A 26,589-nucleotide genomic window follows, 5' to 3' on the forward strand; every position below is an offset into this window, starting at 1 on the left:
GACTTTTTTTTTTTCTTTTTCCTGGATAATCTTTTTAGCTGTGGTTTCTTAAAAGTTTAGGAACAAGCTTTGGACAAAGCTGCCAATCAGGAAATAACAAAGCTATAGTGAGCTAGGAGGTGACGAAAGGTGAATCCTCATAGCAAGAAATATCTCCTTTTTCATCCTGACCTGCAATTACTTTGGACATCTAGAGGGATGGACCCATAATACCTCTGAAGAAAGAGTGACACTACATATGTCTCAGAGCTGTCGTAATACTGTGTGAACCAGTTTGCATGCTATTTCTGTGACAAAATCATGTTCTCGATGTGATATTGTCTTCTTTAAGAGCCCCAAGGTAAAAAAGCAAGATTACTATGCCCTACTTAGCACATCGGTGCCATGAAGCTTGGACCCCAAAGGAGGATAGCGGTCATCAATTAAAAAGCATGGTTCAGATAACACAAAAAACCAGTAAAAGCAGTATTCGGAGTCTCATTTACTAGCTGTGCCACAATCGATACCTGGTTCAGAGAAATAATCCCTAACACAAAACATACGCGTGACAAATACTGTCTTTGCCTCTTCCTAACCATTGGGACAGGGGAGTGGTCGTCTGTAAGATTCCGGAATCATTTTATTTTTACCGTGCAAAGAATCCCTTATGTGACCTACCCCCAAGCTGCATATTTTAGCAGAGAGATGTCATACAAAAACTGCTGGAGCTGCAAATCTCCTCAGATAAGAAGGAAAGGACAGCTTTTAGACTGGGAATAAGGAAGAGAAAATGTAACAATGCATGCTCTCTTTCAGACTTGTGGTAAAGCTAAGTGAACTTGACAAACTAAGTCAGAGCTTTAATATATATCTGATCAAAATAAATTTCAGTCATATGGCAAAATCACAAGGTTGAGATATGATACATAATTGCCCTGAACTTAATAGTTTACAACCCACTTGTATTTGTATTATCCCTCGTATTTTAAACCTCATAAAATGTTGGACAGGACTAAATGAGACATGCATTAGACCCAGCCAACCTATTGTGGTAGCACTTTTTATACAAATGGAAATCAGATGTAAATGGACCTCTCATATACCTATTTTAACTTGTTATGAAGCCACTAATTGCACATCTTGTATAAGTACAAAACCTGTCTTTTAATTTTCTGAAAATTCTAAGCAACTTATTTTCCTATGGTGACATTTGAATCCTGAAAATTTGGAGCGTATACTAGCTGTGAGTTTCATCTTGTAAACTCATATTTTGGTTTCGATTTTTCCAGAAGCAGATTATCATACCAGAATTTAAGTGCCAATAATTTATGTAGGAGTTCGTCCAAGAGAACATGGGTAGGTGAGTGAAAAAGTGAAGTAGGGAAGAAAGGAATAAACCAAGAAAGGTTACATAATCAAGAAAATTACCATTGTGGACAATTGGAGCCACTAAGGAACCCCTGGAGGCATTTTAGAATATGCCTAAAGAGGTCTCATCCCAGTCAATGGTATGGCATGCAGACTGAGACATATATTCAAGATCCTAGCTACTTCCAAGGACATTAACTTTCCAGAACTTCCACTCTACCCCACACACTGACTGACAGTGTTCCTGAAGCCAATAATAAAAAAAAAAAATCTCTGGAAGAAGTTGTAGGTGTTTACTTATTACAGCTTCATCTGACCTCTTTTTCCCCTTTATTCACCTGTCTTTCCTGTTCTTCTCTTTACTGATTGTATCCCCCTATTTCTTTAAAGCAAAACAAATTTATCATATTCCTGCTAACAAATTTAATGGCCATCTCTACTTTCCCACAAGTTTTAAAAAATTACTTTCTGTGTTTTTGTTTGGAGTTTGTTTCTTCACCAAAATAATGACTCCAAAAAAATCTATTGCTATCCCCAAGAGGAATGTTAGTCAATAAGATTTTCTCCAAATTTATCACAATAGTTGGGAAGACAAGGAAATTGAGGCTGGGGTTCTCTTACTAATTTGCCTACTATAAAAAAGCTAAGAAATACCAGAGGTCTGCTGATTCTAGATCTTGAGATTCTTCTCCACATGAGGTTGCTTTTCATCACAGGTTACGCGGTGTAAGTAAATGTTGAACAGGACTCAGTGAGATGCGCGCTATAGCTATATTATTTTCTCTTCCTCTACCATGCCAAGCGGTAGCTGGACAAGCAAGGTGATGGAAAGTGGCTACTAGTCAGATAGATCAAACCTTAAAACTCATCCCTACTAGAATCCCATGTGGTCTATTTTTCTTTGTGTCTTGAGGTTCCAAGTCAACCTTTCTTGAGAAATTTCATTGTTTTATTATCTTCCAAATTCTTTCTGTTGGATTTCAAAGTGAATTATGAAGAGGGTCAGGAGGCATGATTTTAAAAGGAAATAGCAAGATTTCTTATTGATTTTTTTAAAAAAACATTTTACTATATCCTTAAAAATGCAACTGAAGATTAACTGAGGTTATCCAAGCAATTAAAATGTCATTCCTAGTCAATTTTAGTAAAAGTACAGGTTAGAATTTTTTAGTGAAAACTCTATGATTTTAGCTTTATCATGATACTGTTTACATTTGAAAAAATTCTGGTGGCAAATGCAAAGTAATGTATTTTTCTTAATGGAAAAAAAATAACACAAGTATGATTGTAGGGGAATATCGAACTCATGCACATTTACACAGGCCACACAAGCCATGGCTTGAACAGTCACTTATCTGAGTCTTGGAGGAACTCTTTGTGATAATTCCAAAACTTGAAAGGAGGGGAGACCTGTGAGGACCTTCTAGGAGGCTATCTCCCACTCACTTACCTCCCTGTCTCTCCTGGGAGGCTGTCATGACATGCTTTCCCATTGTCTCCAGGATTCTGATGAGATATGAGGCTTTCTGCCCACCTCCCTTAAAATAGAGCAGGAGGCTATGCAACCACTTAGCCACTTACATAACCTTTGTGAATGTACATTGATTTGAGCACCTACTATATACCAAGACCTATAATATGTAGTGATTTATTTTGTTTCATGGAATCATTTCAACAATCCAAGAAGGTAGAAATTATTATCTATATTTTGATACAAGGCAACTGAAGTCTAGAGATGTTAGGTGTCCTGGACAAGGTCCTAAAGTAACCATGAATACAGCTGGGACTGTGATTCCTGACACCACACCTGTGTTCTTTCCATTCACTGTCACTTCCATTCATGCAACATCCATGCCCAATGGTGGTTCTTACAGTATTGAGAGTAAAGTCAAGTTTATTTTGAACTAGCTGCTTAGAAACAAGGCCAAAGAGAGTCTTATAATTACATTCCTTTAAGTAATAAAATAGATTTTGTTTTCCCAAAATCTAAAAATCTGGAGACCTGAACTACATATTGGATCAACCAAATTATCAGTGAAGCCTGGCATTCTATCTCAGATATGACAATAGTGAATTTCTACTAAAATTTATGGTAGAATTCTTGCTGCATTTAAACCTTAGATGGTTGAAGTTAAACTCAAATAATCTTGAGTATAATATATTCCTGTCAGAGACTTTGGAAACAAAGTCTAGCTGACAATGTTGGTGGAATATACCATATTTCAAAAGAATACTAGAGAATGTATGTTTTCAAAGAAATGACATTGACATTTTAAAAGTTATACATCCAAATTCTTTCACTGAAATATGTTTTGATTCCTTGCATTGGTCCCTGCAAAAGACCAGGCAGGTATGAAGAGTGTAGGATTCAAAAATGAGTGAATCAGATAAAATATTTCTAAAACTACACACGAGCCTAAGAATTTTCCCAGGAATGGATGCTGTCACTGCCTGGAATATTTCTGGGATTCTGTTTTTGATATTTTCCTCCAATTCATGGGGGTTGTACACTTATTCGGATACCTGTCATCATGTCTGATCTCTGTCCTTTAAGATAAAGTTCATCTCCTATAAATAGTCCTTCCTAAGGATTTGGAGACTCTGGCAGAGGTCAGCTACTTGCAGCAAACTATTGATGGAAAAATACCACCTTCTCTTTCTGAACCAACCATAAAGATCATCATTTTTGATCGTGCATCTTTAAGAGGGATGACTATTGAGTGTTGATGTAAGAAGGTAGTATCTACTTAGTGGATGGATCATTTGAGTCAAGCTGGGCAATAAATGGGGTGACAGATTTCACAGCCTGCCTGTCTGTGATTTGTGTCTGATATTCGAATTTAGAAAGTGGTCAAAAAATCATTAGGAATAAGTGTGTGGAATAAGATGAGCAATCTATTTGAAGAACATTAACAGGTATATAAGAAGGGCTCAGAAAAAATGTGGTAAAATGATTAACTGACTTGAGTAACCTAATGGTAAATTTTGTATCAAACATGTAATCTGACGATGGATTATGAGGAAGAATATACTTTTAGAAACTAAGTTCTGGGCCGGGCGCGGTGGCTCAAGCCTGTAATCCCAGCACTTTGGGAGGCCGAGACGGGCGGATCAAGAGGTCAGGAGATCGAGACCATCCTGGCAGTCAGGATATCGAGACCATCCTGGCTAACACGGTGAAACCCCGTCTCTACTAAAAATACAAAAAACTAGCCGGGCGAGGTGGCGGGCGCCTGTAGTCCCAGCTACTCCGGAGGCTGAGGCAGGAGAATGGCGTAAACCCGGGAGGCAAAGCTTGCAGTGAGCTGAGATCCGGCCACTGCACTCCAGCCTGGGCAACAGAGCAAGACTCCGTCCGTCACAAAAAAAAAAAAAAAAAAAAAAAAAAAGCAACTAAGTTCTGTAAGTCATTTGCTCATTTATTATACTAAGATACTTTCTTTGGAAAAGACTTAGGTAAGAAACATTTCCAAACGTGGTTAAAGCAATGAGCACTTTTTAGAATAAGTAGACATACTGTGTTATTTGAAGGGTGCCTATTATGCACCAGTGACAGGCTTTTTAAATTTATTCCTCTCTGTAACATTGCAGGTATACATTATTATGATTACTTGACAATACACTGAGGTTTAACAAGTGAAATGGCTTGTTGAAGGTTATAGTCAATGACAGCCTTAGTTTTGGAATTCAGGCCTGTCTGATTCCAAATCATGAATTCTTTAAAAAATAAATAAATAAAATAAAAAGCAATAATTGCTGTTTAAGATATAAAGAGAGCTCATTAACATACATAAATATTCTGGGGAGTTCACTTTTTGAAAGTTCATTACTGTGTGCATACACCATATATAAAAATTACTTGAGAACCTAGATCTAGAAGATTTACCTTTCCATTTATTACTGACATGCCTTTGGAAGTCTTCTTTGCTATTTCTAAATGAAATCCATGCTAAATGTCAGAAATTAGAACATATATTTATTATACAAATATCTCCAATCCTGATAGTAGTGAATAGTTTCACCTCCGAAGTAATGTTGAGAATTATGTTAAATGTTTTGAAGACTAAATGCCCTCCTCTTAAAATGCAACCCTCCCTCCGGCCTGCAGGTTGTCATCTATTCTCTGACACAAACAGCCTGATTCCCACATGGCATATTCAGTGCTGCCCTATACAGACTAATTTACAGTGACTCCATTTAAGTCACACTTTTTAAATTGTTCCCAAGAGACCTGGCTCAAACAGAGCGGAGCTGGCTGCATTAGCCACCACACACAGCCGGTCTGAGTGACAGGTATGTTTAATCTGTTCATTTCAAATCTCTGTGATGCTTTGTCTCTTAATGATGGCACTGCCTATAAAAACTAGGCTGTAAGCCTTTTGATTTGCCTTAGTCCAGGGCTGGGAACATCTAAGGCAAGGCAAAGCAACACTGTCTTACTGTACTCAGATGCTGAGCTCACCTCTTTAGGAAGATAATTATTTTGCCCAAGGCAATGACCCTGGATAATGAGACTAGGGTTCAACTTACCTTGTCTGGTATTGAAAGACTTGTATAATCTATTTAGCTTCACATTGTGCCACGCCCATCAAACAGCTTTGCTCCATTTAACTATATTGTTATTTCTTCCCCCTCACATTTTCTCATTCTTGCATCTCACATTCATGCTCCTTTTGTTCATGCTGCTCCCATCTATATTCTTGAAGTAAATGTAAGTTTGGTTAGATCACCTTGAAGATGATTTCTAACACTATGACATTGTGGAATTCCTTGGCTATCATTCCCGCTGTTCTATATCCACCATGCCAGGCTCGGAATGTCAACCTAAATTGGACACTGGGAGGGCTAAAAGAAGAGGCATGTGAAAACCGGAAACCTCAACTCAGTTATCTCGGTCCTCTAAATTCTAGAATGCTTTGCACTCCTTGTGTATTCAATCCCATAATGTTCTCTTTTTTTTTTTGAGACGGAGTCTTGCTCTGTCGCCCAGGCTGGAGTGCAGTGGCTGGATCTCAGCTCACTGCAACCTCTGCCTCCCGGGTTCACACCATTCTCCTGCCTCAGCCTCCCGAGTAGCTGGGACCACAGGCGCTGGCCACCTCGCCCGGCTAATTTTTTGTATTTTTAGTAGAGACGGGGTTTCACCGTGTTAGCCAGGATTTTCTCGATCTCCTGACCTCGTGTTCTGCCGGTCTCGGCCTCCCAAAGTGCTGGGATTACAGGCTTGAGCCACCGCCCCCGGCCAATGTTCTCTATTTTTGAAAGAACTATTGATTTCTTACTCCTGCTTGGTCCCAGCAACAAGACTGAATCTCTTTGAGAAGCAGTGAATGCCTTACCTGACTTTCATATTCTCACACCACTCTTTATATGCCTGGGAACTGGGCAAACGTTAGGTCAACCTTATGAGGCAGTGCCTTTTTTTCTGTCTCCTAATGTTCCTCTATGTCTGTAAATCACTTCTCTAGAGCACACAATAAGTTTTGAAATTCCATGTCATTGAAAGCATATTTTCACTGGAGGAAAATTTAAGGACAAAAAATAAACAACAACAACAAAACCATGAAATTTATTCATTTTACTTACCATCCTCCCTCTTTCAGTAGGATTTGTGCCCTAAAGAAAATACATTTACGTATTTAAGGACTCATTCTCAATTCTCCTGAGTAAGAGATCCTCAGCAAAGAGAAAACAAGGAGGCATAACTCTACCCTGAGACCACATGAATCTCTACCTGGGTTTCTTCAGCTCAGAATAAAAATGATTGCCACAAAAAATTAATCACCTACACCAATTTCAATAAGCATCTGTGTATGGATAGATTCGTTTTATAAGCAACTATAGTATAGTGTTATGCTTCAATTTAACAGATTACCTTGGTTCAATTTTTTTATACTTTCCCTTCTAGATGCATGATCTTGAGTACATTAATTGTGTTAGGCTGTTCTTGCATTGCTATGAAGAAGCACCCAAGCCTGGGAAGTTTATGAAGAAAAAAGGTTTAATTGGTTCACAGTTCCGCTGTACAGGGAGCATGGTGACAGTATCTGCTTCTGGGGAGGCCTCAGGAAGCTTTTACTCATGATGAAAGGTGAAGCATCACAGAGTAAAAATGCAAGAGAGAGAGTAGGGGTAGAGGCAGGTGCCACATGCTTTTAAATGACCAGATTTTGCAAGAACTCGCAATCACAAAGATAACACCAAACCATGAGAGATCCACCCTCGTGATCCAAACACCTTCCACCAGACCCGACTTCCAGCGCTAGGGATTACAATTCAACATGAGATATGGGTGGAAACAAATATCCAAAGTATATCACTTTTACCTGCCTGGGTTTTATCATTTTTAAGTCAGTCATAGATGTGGCATCTACCTTCTGGGATTGTTTTAAGAATAAAAATTAGTGTAAGTAATATATTTAGTGCACTGCCTGGACAAAACAAAATTTTAGCCAACATTAGCTATGATTTATATTGGTGTCCTGAAAGTATTATGCATTTAAATAATGCTGATGTTTCCATTTTACAGATGACAATATAATATACCTGAAAGATTAACTATACAACAGCACTTTGTGACAGTGTGTTCCCGAAGAACCCAGGCTTTTTGACTTCAAATTCTGTGTTTTTCCCTCACTGGGTGAAATTCGTTTGAATGACACTGATCTATTTTCATCTTAATAGCAATTATCACTCTCTGAAATTACTTTTTACATAATAACTTCTGTTCTCTTTATCCTTCATGCAGTATTATATCTGCACTAAGCTATAATGTGGATAATTGCACATCCACTTGTCTTGTTTATTAAAGTACCTCTAGAGCAGAAAACAGTTCTTGCCATCTAAACATTTGTACAATCAATTAATGAACAGTAGAGTGTGTGTGTGTGCACGCACATGTGTGTGTGTGCACATGTGTATGTGTGTGTGCACACGCGCGTGTGTGTGAAGGGTGTTATTTTGCAGCCTTCTCTCCCCTTTGGAAAGATTTTATACCGCCTTTGCCAGATACCTCTTCACATGGCCAAAGTCTTGATATTGTGATTGGCCAGAGCTTGGCATATTGAATAGAACAGTTATTATTGAGGACACAGGCTCTGCTCTTTCTCACTTCCTCTTGCATTTCAGACTCCAATAGGCCAGATAATTTGAGAGTCTTTAGATTCTCCCATGTCTTATCTTTGGTAATACTGTGTGATTATGAAGGTGAGTAGACTTAAGCACTAACCTTAGGTCACTGCACTGGCTCTAAGACTTAACAGTAACTTGACTGGGGCTGAGAGACAAGCTAAGAATAAGACCCTACTTAGGCCTGAATCCCAGCCACAGAGTTAAGCACTACAGCTAATACCTAAGCAGTTCTTGCTTTCCCATTTTGTTACTGAACTTTGCATCTAATCTCCTTAGAACATTGGGGAAGGTGAGGTATGATTGGCTGAACAAAATAATTTGGACTCTCCTGGGTCCTTGATTATATTTAAATATTTAGCTCTATCCTTCCTCAGGCCTTTATCTCTTACATTGCTGTCACCCAGCTCAGAGTTGCACCAAAGTTTTGAAAAAACCATTAGATAACCTTGTTTCCTCCAGTAAATTTAAGGCTGCTTTTGTTGAAGCTCTTGTTTTTTTTTTTTTTTTTTCTTTATAAGCCCATGCACTCCCAAATTGCACAATATTTCAGGTTAGGGAAACACCTGTACACACACATAGGTAGTTTATATATGTAGGTAAGTGTACAACTTAATGATTAAAAGTTCTGGGCTTTGATATCAGAAAAAAAAAATGTGGCTTTGCCACTTTACAGGCTGTGGTATTAGGAAAGAAACTGAGACTTGGTTTCTTCATCAGGAAAATGTGAATAATGCCAGCTGGGTGTGGTGGCTCACACCTGTAATCCTAGCACTTTGAAAGGCCAAGGAGGGTGGATCACGAGGTCAGGAGTTCGAGACCAGTCTGGCCAACATAGTGAAACCCCATGTCTACTAAAAATATAAAAAAAATTAGCCACGTGTGGTGGTGTGCACCTGTCATCCTAGCTTCTCGGGAGGCTGAGGCAGGAGAATCCCATGAACCTGGGAGGCGGATGTTGCAGTGAGCATAGATCGCGCCATTTCACTCCAGCCCAGGTGACAGTACGAGACTTCTTCTCAAAAAAAAAAAAAAAAAAAAAAGTGGATAATGCCTAAGGAAAACAAATTGGTTAATGTTTGTTAAATGTTTAGTATAGTGTCTGTTGCCTTCTAATGGAAATCAGACTGGAGAAGAAAAATGAAGTGTGTACTTGTGTATATATGTTAAGATGGGAGTGGGGGTTAAGGACTTACAATTTGTCAGCATGTGGTAGCATGAATATACCAGAATCATAAGAAAAATGGAAATATGGTAACAGGCAGTAGTAAAGAATTGATCTGGCATAAATCACTTTATACAAATAAAAGGAAGGCAGATCACTGCACTTTTAAAATCATCTGTCACTTTTGCTTTCCTGCCTAGAAAATGTAAAATAACTGCAGAGGGATGAGCAGTGTTGTTCATGGGATAAAGAATGGAAGGAACTACGATGTAATACTGGCTGAGTCCAGGATGTTTGATGTGATTTTCAATAGCCATGCCTCCTGAATTTTGACTACTACCATGTGAAAAAGAAGCAACTGGGAATGGCAGAGCTATCAAAATGATATTCTGGGAACCTCGGCCACGCTTTCGCTTCAAATCCTTAAGTGTCTGATGGGGGTGGGCACCACAATCCTGGGCACTCATTTTTCCAGCTCCATTCTACACATTTGATCCTTTTGTTCTGTTCCCGAATGTTTTCATTATGTGAACAAAGAATTTGTGTTTTGGGTGTGAGTAGGATTTGAAATTGGTTAAAGAAATCTATTGGGTTCCTTAAATTTCAAGGGTCTAGCTTTGTTTGTTTACACTGTTGCACTTCTTGCTGTTTCAGTGATGCAATGCATCAACACCTCCCAGTGAAGTTTCATGAGGGACCATTCTGAGAGAGGAGTTGTGAACTTACAGGCAGCTCTTCCGGAGAATTGTTGATTCTTGCCACTAAAGCCCTGTGATCTGCTTTACATGAGTTTGGCAAATGTTTATGGAATCAGTCAATGTGCCAGTCACAGTTTCAGGAGAATTTCATCATTCATTTCTCATAATAACCTTGTGTGAGAGCTGTCATTATTTTCTGAACTAACTATGCAGAAATAGTCTTGGAGAGGTTGAACACCTTGTCCAAGGTCAAACAGTGAGCTTGTGGATGGGGTAAGCCTACTATCAGAATGTTATTTTCTAGGTTTATTCTTCTATCTATTCCTTAATTAAACTGAGTATTTGGCTCTAAGTTATGGGGTCAGAGTAGCTCTTGAAAATATAATCTTTCATATAATATAATCTGTTTACTGTTTATTCCTCTTAAAAACCCTATATAGATTAATGTTTCAAAAATGTGGAAACTCAAATCAGAAAGTCCTTGATTAGAACAATCTGTTTACTGTTTATTCCTCTTAAAAACCCTATATAGATTAATGTTTCAAAAATGTGGAAACTCAAATCAGAAAGTCCTTGATTAGAACATCTGAATTTGAGTTTCTGGTCTCTTCCATGGATGAACTTCAGGAGGCCTAAAACTGTTTGCTTTTTGTTAAATCTGTGTTCATATGTGCATTATATAAAGGGGGTGTCCATAACTCTTCAAATCTTCTGAGTGTTTCTAAATCCAAACATAGTGATTATAAGCTCTTTTCAAAATTGAAAATAATTCTCTAAATATTTTTCTTAAAACCTCTCTGATTTTTGACCCAAACAAAAATAATACACAGTAAAATAAAATATATCGTTCTCAACATTTTTTGTTCTCTCCTATAAGAAATGTGAGTTTCAAGGGATCTAGAGATGAGTGCCTTTTTAACAATCACTTATAGAAGTTTATTTAAATATGATTGACATTCACTCCTTAGTCAAACTTAATATTGATTTAAGTGGACCTACAATTTAGTGAGAGAAACACAAAGAATGATTATAATTTCAACTGGAAAATAAGAGCTCTGTTACTTATCAGGATCACTTCTGGTTAAAATTAGTAGCATTTTCTATCTCTCTGGGATCTTGAGAGTAGTGAAATTCCAGCAGATTTTTATTATACAATTTTAATTAAGAAGGTTAACATGTTGGGCAAACAAAGAAATAAAAGCAATACAATCAAGGGGGTACCATTAGGTTAAAGGGCTGAGTCAGTACAGATTAATTCCATGCTGATCCATTATGATGTTGAAGGCTGCTAATTAGTTGTTGAGATTCATAGTTAATCTGATACAGAGCATGACCTTGATAGGCTTTCTTATCATCAAAGCTGACGAGAATGCTTTACATATTATTCCAAAAACAACAGAAATTTATTGTAGTCTAATATTTTTTCAAAGCTTTTCACATTCATGTTTATTAGTTTGTAGTTAACTTGTAATGTCTTTATCAGGTTTTGGTGTTAGAGTTAGGTCAACTAATAAATTGTAAAATGTTCTCTACTTTTTTTAAAGATAATTATTATTTAATTTTTTAATGTTTAATAGGATTTACAAGTAAAAGCATACAGACCTGAAATTTTTCATCAGACGGTTTTTGATGACAAAATATCTCTTTAATACATAGAGGCTATTTAGAGTGTCTTTTTTATCTTGAGTTAATTTTGGTAACTTATTTTTTAATGTCAATTTTATTAATATTTTTGAAGTTGTTCATAATATTCACTTTTTCTTTCTTAAAATTTCTGCAGCTACTCTAATGATATCCCCTTCTTTCTCCTGTTAGTAACATATTCCTTCTCTCCCTCCTTTCAACTTCACTTCCTTCCTTCCTGTTTTACCCTCTTCATTCAGTTTGCTGAGATTTACTAAATTTTAAAAACTTTTCAAAGAATGAACTTTGGGTTTTGCTAATTTTCTTTATTTTTTATTATTGATTTTATTAAATTCTGCTTTAATATGATTATTTATTTTCTTTTAGTTACTTGAATTTTAAGTTCTTTAGCTTTTTAGTGTAGAAATTTAAATAGTTGGATTTAATGCTTTTTGGTTTTTTTTCTGAGGTATTTTAGGTGATAATTGTCACCTTAAGCACTGTTTGACCTGTACCTATATACTTGCCTGTTTTATATTTACATTATCCTTCAACTGAAAATTTCCCTTGTGATATCTTTGAGTCATCGCTTATTTAGCAGTTGAATATTTAATTATCTGTGTGTCTTCTAAATGTCATATTGTCGTTGATATCTAAATTAATTTTCAGACTTATTTTGCGGTCTTACATACAGTCTGTCTTAGGAAATACTCTATGTCCACCTGGATAGAATGTGTATTCTGCAGTTGTTGGATATCCTTAAATGTTTAATAGGTCAAGGTGTTTGATAGTTGGTCAATATCTTATATTCTTACTAATTTTGGCCTTTTTGGTCAACTTACCTTATCAGTTACTGAGAAAGGGTTTACTAAAATCATGAACTGTGGTTGGGATTTGTGTCTTCATTTATTTAGTTAATATTTTGAAAATAAATTTTGGAAGATTTTTAAATGTCTCTTAGTACCTAAACTTTTAAATATTCACTGAGGACTTTGTATATATTTCATGATATTAATGAATCATACTCCTCCTCCTCCAAATCTTGTTCACCTTGCTGGTATTACCTACAAACCAGCATAAAAGTACACATTTAAAAAGAATCTTTTATAATTTACTTTTAGGCTTTATCTATTTTAATTATCAGAGTATGCCAGATCAGTTGTCATTACTGTTATTGTTGTTTTATTTTGGTGTATTAATGAAATAAATATCTCTGTTCTATTGAAATACATTTTCTATAACTTGAAAAATAATGATAAAATAATAAAATGGGTACAAGTTGAAAATTCCATCTTTGAAGGAGTAACAAGCTACACATTCTATCACTTTCAAGATTTATTCAGCACAGAGAAGCTTCCAAAATGTAGGAAAAAATTGTTTATGGGCTCTTTCTGCATTAGTATCTCTTTCAAGATTTACTCAAATGTTTCAAGAAGACCCATTAGTCAAAGTGAGTACTCAGGTGTAAATCAAAATTGTCTCCTTTAGGCTATCTAATATCCTATTGCAATACTAATATGGTTCATAAAAACATTTTATGCTGCAAATGAATGAATATTGCTAGAAATGGAATGGTCAAGAGCCTCTTTTTTTTCTTTGCCAATCGTCTAAGCCTTATAAAAATCAGATTTGTTATCTAACTATTTGAATGACTAGGCAGCACGAATCACCAGGTTCTTTGATTTTCATGTAATTTCTGGAATTCAATATTTTCTGCACTCCCTATAGATTATATAAACCATATATATCTATGATAATGTGGAACTCAAAATTGTGTAATTGAAATCCTATGGATAATGTAAAAAATTTCATCAATAGCAAAACCTATTGACTATAATTTTATAGCTCAGCTTATTATTATTATTATTATTATTATTATTATTGTTGTTGTTGTTACTTATAGGTAGGGGCTATCAGCAAGAAAACAGTGCTTTAGCTTAAAGATAGAATGTGGATGAAAGGTGAAAAGAAGCATTTGGGATTATTTGAAAATTGAATCACTGATTTGTAAATAAGTCAGTGTTGACATATGAAAATTATCGTTTGTATTTTTTCTACTTTTATATTAATTATAGCCAGTTAACTCAGTTCAAGTTCAGTTCAAGCTTCTCGATGTTACGATTTGAAAGTTTGTGTCCCCTCAAAATTCATATGATGAAATCCTAACCCACAAGGCAATGGTATCAGGAATTGGGAACTTTGGGAGAGAATTTGCTCATGAGGGCAGAACTCTCATGAATGGGATGAGTGTCCTTGTAAAATAAACCCAAAAGAGCACATTTTCCCTTTCTGCCATGCAAGACATAGCAAAAAGCCAGCTATCTATGAAGAAGGAAGAGGGGCCTTACCAGACACTGAATCTGCAGGAGCCTTGATTTTGGCCTTTCTAGCCTCTAGTACTGTGAGAAATATATATATATATATATTTTGTTTATAAGCCACCTAGTTTATGGTATTTTTAAAACAGCATCCTGTATGCACTAACACATCATTAAAAATAAAATTAACAGCAGCAACCTCAGATCTTGTGCAGGAAAGTTTTTTGGGGGAGTTGCTTTTGGATGAGATTAACAATTACATCTGTGAACTTTCGGTGAAACACCATTCTCCAAAATGTGAGTGGATCTCATCCAATCGTTGAAAGCCTGCATAGCACAAAAAGTCCAGTCTTGCTGAGCAAGAGAGAATTCTTCAGCCTGCCATCCTTCAAACTGGAACTGGAACACTGGCTTTCCTTGTTCTGCTGTAGCCTGACAACCCCATTGCAGATTTGAACTTGCCAACCTCCATAATAAAGTGAGCTAATTTCTTATAATAATTGCTATATATATATATATACATACATAACATGTGTATATATATAGATTTGTTCTATATATGTGTGTATATATAGGCATGTAGATGCCTATATATATGCTTTTAACGTAAAGACACACACATAGAGAGAGAGACATCTATATCTATAGATATACACATACATTTACCTTGAAGATGTTGCATGTTTAGTTTCAGACCATCATAAGAAAGCAAATATCTCAATGAAGAAAGTCGTCAACGCTAACTTTTTTGTTTCCCATAGCATATAAAGGCTATATTGTATGATGCTGTAGTCTATTTAGTGTGTGATAGCATTATGCCTAAAAATGCAATGCAGAAATCTTAATTTATAAATATTTCATTGCATCCAGACACGGTGGCTCCCGCCTGTAATCCCAGCATTTGGGGAGGCTGAGGCAGTGGATCATGAGGTCAGGACTTTGAAACCAGTCTGGCCAAGATGGTGAAACCCTGTCTGTACTGAAATTACAAAAATTAGTCAGGTGCAGTGGTGGGAGCCTCTAATCCCAGCTACTCGGGAGGCTGAGGCAGGAGACTTGCTTGAACCCGGGAGGCAGAGGTTGCAGTGAGCAGAAATCGTGCCACTGCACTGTAGCTTAGGCAATAGAGCAAGACTCTATCCCCCAAACAAATAAAAAATAAAAAATAATAATAAATAATAAAGCAAACAAAACAAAAAATCAAAAAAAATTATTGCTTAAAAATTACTGACACAGAGACACAAAGGAAACATGTTTGACACAGGGTTTCTGCACACTTTCAATTTGTAGATAATGCAATATCTGCAAGACAAACCAAATAATGCAATAATAAACAATGTAATATTTGCAAGGCAAAGCACAATAAAATGAAATGTGTGTATATATACATGTGTATACACGTGTGTGTGTGTGTATATATATATATATATATATAGTGTTATTTTTCTAGAGAATCTTGACTAATATAGTGAGTTTATGGAACTTCTTAACAATATAGATAGATTTAAACAAAGACATCTTATTTAAGTTAAGGTTATTAACTTCCTGATGAAGATCATCTTTTCATGTTCAAAGAAAATCCCCATTTTCAGAATCTGCCTCTGAACATCTCTGTATCTCCTTAGACCCAAGTCTGAGTAAAATAGATGGCTTAACCAAGGTGTAGGACTGAGACTCAGAGAGCCAGAAATCTCCCTTAAATAGAGATTTGTCTAAGAACACTATTTTCATATACTTGGGTAACTTTTCAAGCTTTAGAAGTAGTTGTTTAGTCTTTGAAAATGTGAACTAACTTTAGTAGTTTTGCTTTCCGCGAGTCCACCCAATATTCATGCTATGTAGCCCTGAGATGAGTTCTCACAAATGTCATTCCATTTCAACAAACAGACACTGAGATTTGGGATACTATATCATATACCTATTTCTTAAACTCGGAAAATTTCTTCAAAATCATTTTGTACCATAGGTTTTGACCACAAAAGGCAGGGCTGTCCAGAATTGAATAAAGTTAAAAGATTCAAAGAACAAAGAAGACTGAGACAGGTTCTTGCTCTGTCACCTAGGCTGGAGTACAGTTGCACGATTATGGTTCGCTGCAGCCTCAACCTCCTGGGCTCAAGAGATCCTCCCAACTCAACTTCCCAAGTAGCTGGGACTAAAGGCATGTGCCACCAAACCTGGCTATTTAAATTATTTTGTGTAGAGACAGAATCTCACCACATTGCCCAGATTAATCTCAAACTCCTGGATTCAAGAGGTCCTCCTGCCTGAGTCTCCCAACATGCTGGGAGCGTGAGCCATGGCTCCTATCCCTGAGAACAAGTTTTAACTACCATACCTGAAGATGGAGATCTTCTCAGGAAGTCAGCTTTCTGATGCAGAAAATAGAAAGAGAAAATGGTCACCAGATCTGAAAATCCTCTGGTAGCAACATATCTTCATAAATTCCTTTCTCAATGGAAACAGAAGGATTAACATACTGTGACTATCTCTTACTCTTTTTAAACAATGTACTACAATGTTTTGTTGGTCTTTTCTGGGAAGATAATTTTTATAGTTCTAGTTAACAGAGAAAAATGTGTCTTGTTAAAACTTCTATTTGGTTGGAAAATTGTATGCCTAATTTCCTTTGTTTCTATGATAGATGAGATTTTAACATTTTTCTTTACATCTACAATGAAATAACATGTAGGTGGATTTTGCCATCTTGGCCTATGGACCCGAGATGTAGATAGTTAGATAGTGGGCACCCATTCTGCACATCATCCCCAAAGAGCAAAGAACTAAATACACGCTGAGTTCAAGGGAAACAGTCTGCACAAGATGAATAAAGATTTCCACCTTCAGAGTCTAGAATCCATAATCATAACTTTCAGCTTTCATTTTAAAATATAAAAGGGTAAGACAACATTTTGGGCTAATGTATTTCTCTCGGTTGCCTTGGGAATTTATTTTCCTTATTAAAACAAAACCTAAAGACCCGACACACACACAGACACACACACACACACACACACACACATACACGCACATGAGTCATGTAGGCAACTTCTGAAACTCAGTATCATTAATATCATTAAAATCTATATCAAATTAAAGTCTGTGAAATTTACAGAAGAAGAAGGGCCAATTCGAACCCGCTGGAAGACTGTACATTTTCCTGATAATAGATTTGTCATGAATTCAGAACAAAGAATTTTTGAAATGTTAAGAAGAAGCATACTCAACATTCATACAACCTGTGTGCTGGTCATGAAAAAGGCAAGAAAGGTGATCAATATGATACTTTATGTTTTTCCTATCTCTTTGGAATTTTCTCTCAGTAAGGTTACTCTTTTCACGTTTTTGGGTGAAAACACCAGAGGCTCACAATTGTGCTCATTCTCCAGGAAAGCCTTTGTGGATTTTAAATTGCAATTAAAATCTCAAAAGAATGCTCAGTCCCATGCAATTAGACTAGTCCCATTCAATTAGAATGCCTAGTCCCATGCAATAATTAAAGTGACCTATGTCTTCTCAGGTGCAGGAGTCAGATATTAATTTTTCCTAATAGACTGAAAGTCTCCTTCAATAAACTTACATTGGTAAAGTAGATACTCCCTATTCTCCTTGTTTGGAGGGAGGGAGGCTCACAGAATAGCTTTCTTCAAAGAAATTCTGCTAACAAAATTATGCCTGAGGCAGTTTTGTATATTTCTTTTGTTTTAGGGAGTCATTAACAAATGTTTAGCCATTAAAAAATCATTTGTTTTGAATATGTGTATTCTATTTCAGCACCTAATTTTTGTACCCACATCTACTGCATCTTCAGATCTCATTTGAAATTTACATGCAACCATTCTATTCCACAGTGAGAGATTAGCTGAAACTGAGAGACTGTCATCAAAGTAGGGCATTTCCGGGAAATGAGCATAAGGAAAATATTCATAAAACAGTTTTTCAGGTAAGAAGAATGCTGGAGATGTGTTTGTTGCTCATAAAGTTGAAGCAAATTGCAATTCTCCTGAAGGAAAAACTCCATGGAAATGTGAGATCGATTTCAGAGTGAGATCAATTCCTATTACAAAGCAGACAGTTGCTGCATGAAGTTTCACATATGTGAGACACATGGAAAAGTACATTAAACATATTTCATGTCAAACTAAACGTCAGAGCATCTATGTAGGCAAAGTTCCATGAATATAATGAATGTGGGAAATCCCTCACTGAGTACTCATCCTTTGCAACATCAGAGGATTCACATGAGAGATAAATTCTGCGAATACAGTGAATATGGGTAAGCCCTCAATCAAAAGAAGCAGCTTTTCCAAAATGAAGGAGTCCTTACTGAAGACAGAGCCCAGGAATGCGGTAGATGTAGAAAAGTCATTACTGTGAAATATTTTTCCTATTAAACATCAGAGAATCCACAATGGACTATTTTAGTTTTCATAATATTATTCCACCATCTTTAAAACTGAATCTATAACAATAATCTTACTATGCATGACAAGCTGATGAGTGTTGATCTGCAAAACACTCTGATTATCTAATAATTAAATCTCATTCTGGAAAAATGTCAGTGGGGCTGCAGTTTTATCTACAAGAGTTTTCATCCATTAGGATATCAAATGTCTCTCCTTTTTTGGGTATTATTAATCCAAGCTATACAATCGTTTTTTGATGCATTTACATCTACTAGTTCAAAATATGCCAGCCATCTTGTGGGTAAGCAAGACTCTGACTTTTATTTCCTTCAGAGTTCTCCTAGTTGGTAGCATATAAATCTGGCACATTTGTTTGATTAAATTAGGTACGTATTCCTGCTTTTACTTGCTTTCATAACTGTACTTTCCACAGACATCATCATAGCATTTAAACTTTCTCAGACTCTTAAATCATAAAAGAGTTTATTGAAATATTTCATTAATTAAATTAAACATAAATATGTTTAATTTTTAATTAATATACCATATATTCATTTATTTATGTTTAATATATCATACATTTATATTTACTATATATTCATTTAATATGCCATATATTCATTCTCAAGTAACGAGGATGGGAGAATTTGTTAATGATCTTTGACAACATATAGTCCTTTTGCTTTTTATACTCACAACTAAGTGTGCCTTAAAAACAGGAAAGGATTGATTGGTGCAAATCAGACCTAAGTCAGCTTCCTCCTATTAGGGCTCAATTAGTTATTGGTAGTCTGGTTTTACAAGATGATTTTGAGATATTTAGAAAAGGCAGGAACTTAAATATAATTTGCTGTGTTATTTAAGAGCAGAATTGATCTAATTCCATAAGATGTGACTGTTCTGACAGATGAATTGTAAACAACTTAATGTCAGCCTTAGAAGCCTTTAATATTTATTTTATCTACTACATAAACAAAATCTTGTTTTCCCTTCTCTGGTAGTAATTATGGCACATCAGATGTTTATGAACAGTCTATAGAGGTCTTTATTTCAAAACAATATATCATCAAAGCCCTAGAAAGTTTACCTTCCAGAAACACAGAAACAGTTTTCTTCAATTATTTAAAACCAAAGTAAAGGAATAAAATGAGGACCACTTCTGCTACAAGAAATGTGTATTTCACTTACCAGGAATGCAGACATCTATTTGTACAGCCCTAGCACTTAAGATCTGGACCAAAGATTTGATTTTCTAATCGAAGGAAACAAGAGAGCTCCACTGATGGTTTCCTGAAATGCAATACAAATAATTTGTGCCACTGAGTAGACACTGAAACAAGACTCTGAAACCAGGCAATGCCACTGAAGTTAAGCACAGGAGGAAATTCAATAAAAATGCATTCTGACAAGAAATTACTTTTATGGTATTTTAAGTTAGGAATAACACTGGAAGGAATGCAGAACTAATGAAGTATCACATTTGGGTTTTTTTCCTTCCCCACTCCAGTGAGAGGAGTATAGCCTAATGAGTAGATAAAATAAGTACAGACAAGTGTTTAGAAGTGGTAATAGAAGTAAAGTCCCTAATAAAACAACTTCTGAAAGAAGAAGACAGTAAAATTCAAACCCGTAACCTCAAATAGTCTGAATGCAATATTGGGAAACAAATGTTATGAGAACCATACAGTCATCGAATTGAAAACTCAAGTGACATGCTGAAATGCATATAAGATACTGGACCTGACAATATTTATACCAATACAAGTGGGTAGAAAAGCCTTCCATGCTGAAAAAATCTCTGGCAGTTCCTGCTGTGGCCTAGACGTTTAATAGTTTGTAGCAGAGCTGAAGCATTCTACTTGTTTCAACACGAAACCATTATGAAAATACTTTTTTAAAGTATTATTTCTCTTAGCTGTTATTTTGGGGCTGATGAAGAATGATACAGTCTGGTGATAAGGCAAATAATACTGCAATCCTTTAAATGTTAGGCAATGAATCAACTTAATAGGAGGCTACTATTTGAAGATGAAAATCTCTTATTAAACTTTGCAAATATCATCCCTGATCAGTAAATATATTATAAATCTGAATTTTAATTAAAGGCAATAGTAAACTTTTAATTCTGCTTAGGTATGGTATTTAACAGAGCTGTGGGTTTTGTAATATAAAATTAAATAATCCATAGCTGGTCCAAGGCAGGAATTGGGGCTGCTGTAATGTAGGGAAAGAGCCATTTTCTATAACTTCCGTTTCAATTTGAGAACAACCAACCAAGTATGGGATCCTAGAAAATTTCCTTTATTCTATTTCTTCATTGCTTGGCTTCTAGTCCCTGGAGCTACAACAGAAGGAGGGTGCATTGTAAATCCCTGGCATTGCTTCTGTATGTGAGGGGTCGTGGAGCTGTCAGGGCAGGTGTTTCAGAAAGGGCAAGGCCATAGAAAAGACAGCCAACTCTAAATGAGCTATCAAGTTCAGACGAACTCACTCCCTTTACCTTACCTTCACACAGAGGGAGGCTGTTAAACTCCGACAAACAAAATGGTTTATAAGGCACCTGGCATTTTAGATGCAGGAAATCCCATTTCGAAGCCTTGGAACACATTCAAAAATGCAAAGAAATCTCCTTAATGCTAGCTGGGTAAGCAGATTTCCTGCAGAATGGCAAGTAAATCCTCCCTTTGCTTCTTTGTCAATCTTTCTGTCTCTATGGTATTCAGGCTACCGGAAGACCTCCAGTTAAATGTACCTAGACTCTGTAGCGAAGTGCTAGTTTGAAGCCCCAAGGATATCCTCCCACTTGTCTTGAAGAGTAAACATCTCTCGACTTTCCGAGAGTTCTTATTAGGAAACTCCCTCATAATGACCTCCTCACATGGGGTGAGTCGCGCCGAAGGGCTGCCAAGCTGATTTTGACAGCCTTCACATAAAGGTCAAATGGATGGAAGGTTTGAGCAGTTGTGTGTTTTATCAGATAAATCATTTTTGCCCTTCCCATGTATCTGCAGTGCTGATTGAAGCACAGCTTGGTTCTGCTTCTCTGCACAAGCTCCAAGCATTGGGGGACTTCAACATAAAGTTTGTTACATATTTATAGGATATTTTTCTTTGAAAAGCTGGAAAAGAATGATTCACCTACAGGGTGGAGGAATATAGGAAAATGAGGAGGAATGGAGGGAGGGGGATCTTGTATTAGACTGGGTGACGTTCGTTTGGAAACGTCTAAAGAGCATTTAACTAGCAATGTCTGGGAGGTGGCAGGACATGGATTTTGCCGTTCAGAAGAGTTTGGGCTTTGATTTGTATTTTAGGGTCATTGATTACACAGCTGGGAATAGAAGGCATGCATTAGGTGATGTCATCCATAAAAATGCATGAGAATGAGAAAAGGACAGAGAAAGGAGCCTGAATAATCCTGGCATTCAAGGGGTGAGTAGAGAAAGAGAATCACAGGAAGAAATCGGAAGGCAAATTTTCAAAACCTAGACCAGTACTTTTTAAAAGTAAACAATTAGTCCCAATGTTTAAGTCTATAGGATTTCAGTATAAAAAATATTTGAATATAGGATTTGGCAATGAGACATCTCTGACTTGACAGCAGTGTTGATAGAATGATGTATGTGGAGAAGCTCGACTCTGGGGGTCTGAGAAGTAAATGGAAATTCATTTTCATACTCAGCTGCAAAAGTAGACTGGAAATTCAAACACCCATCTAGGAGACAAAATACCTATCAATTAACACTAAAGTAGAGATCATTTTAAGACTTTTCTCCAGTAAGTTACAATGGGAAGGAAGGCACTGAGTCTTGGGAAGGAAGGCACTGAGTCTTGGCAAGGAGAAGAAACGAGTTGAGGATTTTGGGGGTTCTGAGAGTAGAAAAGGTTATATTTTGCGCTTGCATTTCCCATGTAGGCAAAATTTGAAGGGTCTTTCCATCCTCTAGCAAACATAGTTCATTGTCTTTCACTTCTCTTTAGAAAATGTACTAGACAGTAAACAAAGAAGAGAGGAACAGATACTTTAATCAGGTGCTTTACTTTTAGTGTATTCAGCTTTATAGTTAGAGCATAAATCCTTGCCATCTTCCCTATATTTCTCTAACGAGATTCTGCTTTGTGTTACTGCACAGGCTTTTTATGCCCTCTAAATTTACATTTTACAGATGCTTGGATTTATGGTGGCTCTTCCTTTTGACAGGTCACTATAAGATGTGATATGTCAGCTATTGATTTTATGAGAACATATGTTTATCTGGTTAATTTTCTCTGAAAGATAATGCACATTCTCAGCATAAGGTCAAGGGCATCAAATTTTTCAGCGTCTTTGAAGATCAAGCAATTCTATCTTCAGATATTATAGACAAAGAGGTGTAGAAAGAAAAAATATCAGAAATTCTCTCTTATGATAATATCCATGCTGAAGCTGTAAAACTGTAAGTTAGCACAGCCTGGGAAGGGATAGATGCAGTCAGTTGGGGGAAATAAGAGAAAATCAGACTCAAGTCTGAACTCTCTTAAAACTTCACCTGCAACTCCAGGCTGTAGTATTGCTTTGATCTCTTATATATTAATTGTGTTTATGTGAAGCATGCCAATTATAGCTGAGATTATTCAGTTATATAGTTCAGGTTATCACTTTCTGTAGAGTAGTGGTGAAAAGCATTGACTGTGGAGCCACTGAGTGCTCCAGAGCACACTGCTGCTCTAAAACACATGGCTAAGTTCCAGAAACTCTCTGAGTTTCAATTTCTTCAGGCTTCATGTAAAAGAAATATTTTTAGTGATTTGGAAAAATGATATACGTTAATATATGCAAAGTGCTCCGCATTTAGAGAATCTATAGTAAGAAGATATTATTATAATGTACCTTGAATAGATCATTTGCTATTAAATATGCAGACAATGCAGCTCTTAAAGTCATATGATGAATAAGGCAATGTACTAGACATTACAGATATAAAGACACTAATCACTTCCCAAAGGCCCCATCTCCTAATACCATCACCTTGGGGGTTAGGATTTCAACATACAAGTTTGCGGGACACAAACATTTAGACCACATCAAGTGATTATTTCTTAGATGTAGGAGGATGAAGAAGACACACAGATGATTCCCAGGCCTCCCACTTAGGTTGTTTTTTGTGTTTTTAGTTCCTCGTTTGATAGGTGTTCAATGAATGCTAAAGCAAAAAAGGAGGAAAATGGGCAGACAAGTTCTTTTCATCCTTGGGGACGTTGACTCCAGGGTTCTTCCAATTCTCCATAGATCTCTGTGTCTGAGCCTTTACTAAATAGGCGTATTTGTAGAATTAGCACGACCCTCAGTATAGTTAATATTTGATATGCCCTCACCCAAATCTCATCTTGAATTGTAGCTTCCAAAATTCCTGTGTGTAAGTGAATTATGGCGGGAAGTCTTCCCCATGCTGTTCTTGTGACCATCAATAAGTCTCAGGAGATCTGATGGTTTTATAAATGGGAGTTCCCCTGATCATGCTTTCTTGTCTGCCACCATGTAAGACGTGACTTTGTTCCTCCTGTGCCTTCCACCATGATTGTGAGGTCTCCCCAGCCATGTGGAACTGTGAGTCAATCAAATCTTTTTCTTTTATAAATTACCTTGGTATGTTTCTATTAGCAGCACAAGAACAGACTAATACAATATTTAATAAATAATATACTCTAACAATATAGATACATAATAGAGAAATATCATGGGGCAAAAACCATTAATGATAAGAAATTGTTCATGCAGCTACGGTCTTTGAAATTATAATAGATAAACATGCATTTTACCACTAAATTACTTTCTCAGTGTTTCTGAAATGCTTGGGGCTACGGTGCTAATTAGCTTTGGGCCTTCCTTGGTATGGAGGCAGCTTAGTTTAATTAAATGAATAGTTTTATATATTAATTATAGTACAGGTTTAAATAATTTAGAGAATATTTACCCTTTTTGCAGATCCTTATTTATTTTTTGGCAGAAGGTTGCAGGATCTGCTTCAAATTTAACAAATGCAACTAATGATTCACCCTCTCTCCCTTTCCTCCCTTCTCCCCTCTGCAACTGTTTGGGTGTGGGAATTGTGGTTCTATGTGTGTGACAAAGATTAGGTTTACTCTATGATAGCAAAGTGATTGATGTAACAAAAATATCTTTTTGCTGTACATAATTCTCTGGTTAACTCTAAAGATTTATCTAGTTTTAATACTCTTAATTTTATGAGTACAATTGGCTGCATTATTAAAAGAAATGAATTTGGTCTAGTAGTTCCTTGAATTAAAGTTTGCTTACCTAGGCATAAAGAAACTACAGTATGAAATAAACTCAAATTATCTAGAACTCCCGAATTTAAGTATCCTACAGATATGATTTAATCTGAAGCATCTGTCACTTCCAAAAAAGCACGTTCTTATTTTTTAAACATCTACTTTACTATGCCTTGAAATGCATAAATTGAATAACACATTTCAAAGAAATAAGAAAGCCATCTGGTATGTAACTACTGTTTAGACCATGTAACTTATTAATTGTTGATCATCAATTGAAAACCTATTAAAATCTCAACTCTGGTAAGTGAAAACAGGAAGAGGGTACAATGTTATATCTCAGAGAGTTTCCATTTTTAATCACAGATAAAACTGAAGTTATGTTCATGACAAAGTATAAAGCAAAAAATTAATGCAAATGCTATAAGAAATCCGAATGAGAAAAAATTTACTTAAGTTGGGCTAAGATGGATAAAGAAATACAGTAGAGAAACTTGCTGACATTTCTCCATAATAAATTTTTGGGCCCTATGACCCTAGTGACCCATATGGGATTATAATTTGTTGAAATGTGAAAATAGGTCTCACAGTACTTTGGGTCAACACAAATTTTCTAAAAAGAAAATGAATAGTAACCTCAGATATTGGGATAATTAATCTCAATTTATTGATTACTCCTAAATATATTATATGACTGAGAATATAAAGATACTTGGATAGGTGACTAGGCTCTTTAAAAGTGATTGGCTCCTACTCCAGTGATGGTGATCACTCTGTAAAAAGGGAGAAATGATGTCTGCATGGGCTGAGACCCTTGCAAGAAAGTCACCATGCAAATGCCAGTTTTTATGATCATTCTATTTGATCAGCAGAATTTCTGAATGTGAGCAGAAGACGGGATCTTTTCATCTTCTTTGTTGTCTTATACAGTCACACCTTTCTGGATTGCTCACCCTATTATCACCTTCTAATAACAGAGGAAGTGAATATCCAACTTCATAATGGAAGCATGCTGCCTACATTATTTTAGATGAAATGTATTCTTTCCTAGAGCAATCTGGGCTGCAGCTGTTTCTCTGCTAAAGACTAATTCAGCAATTAAGCAGTCAGGTTTTACTGATAGACTATCCCATTTATAATATTCCATTTAATTGCTAGGCAGATAAGAGCCAGTTCTCTTCTATGCATATTCAGACTACAATAGTACAAAAAGAATTATAATAATACCCAACATAATAGTTATCCAAAGAGAGATACTGCCATGTAAAAAATATTTAGTAACTGCAATATGATTATGTTAGTGTGGTAAGGCATTATATTGCTAGAAGCAATTACAACTTGCAATACATAAGAGCAATGACTTTCAGTGAAGAGAACAGCTGAAGACCTGAAGTTTATGTGTGTGTCTACGTGTGGAGGAGGTATTTGTTTCTCAGGGAAGGGTGAAAGGAGGAGTTTAACTACAGCATCAAACAAAAGGGGAGCATTTTTCCAGATACAGTGCTTTGAGGTTTCCATGACAAAAATCATTATAAAGAAGCAAGGGAAGCCAATTTTCCCAGCACCATTTATTAAATAGGGAATCCTTTCCCCATTTCTTGTTTCTCTCAGGTTTGTCAAAGATCAGATGG

This window comes from Piliocolobus tephrosceles, chromosome 6, assembly GCF_002776525.5.
Source record: "Piliocolobus tephrosceles isolate RC106 chromosome 6, ASM277652v3, whole genome shotgun sequence".
NCBI lineage: Eukaryota > Metazoa > Chordata > Mammalia > Primates > Cercopithecidae > Piliocolobus > Piliocolobus tephrosceles.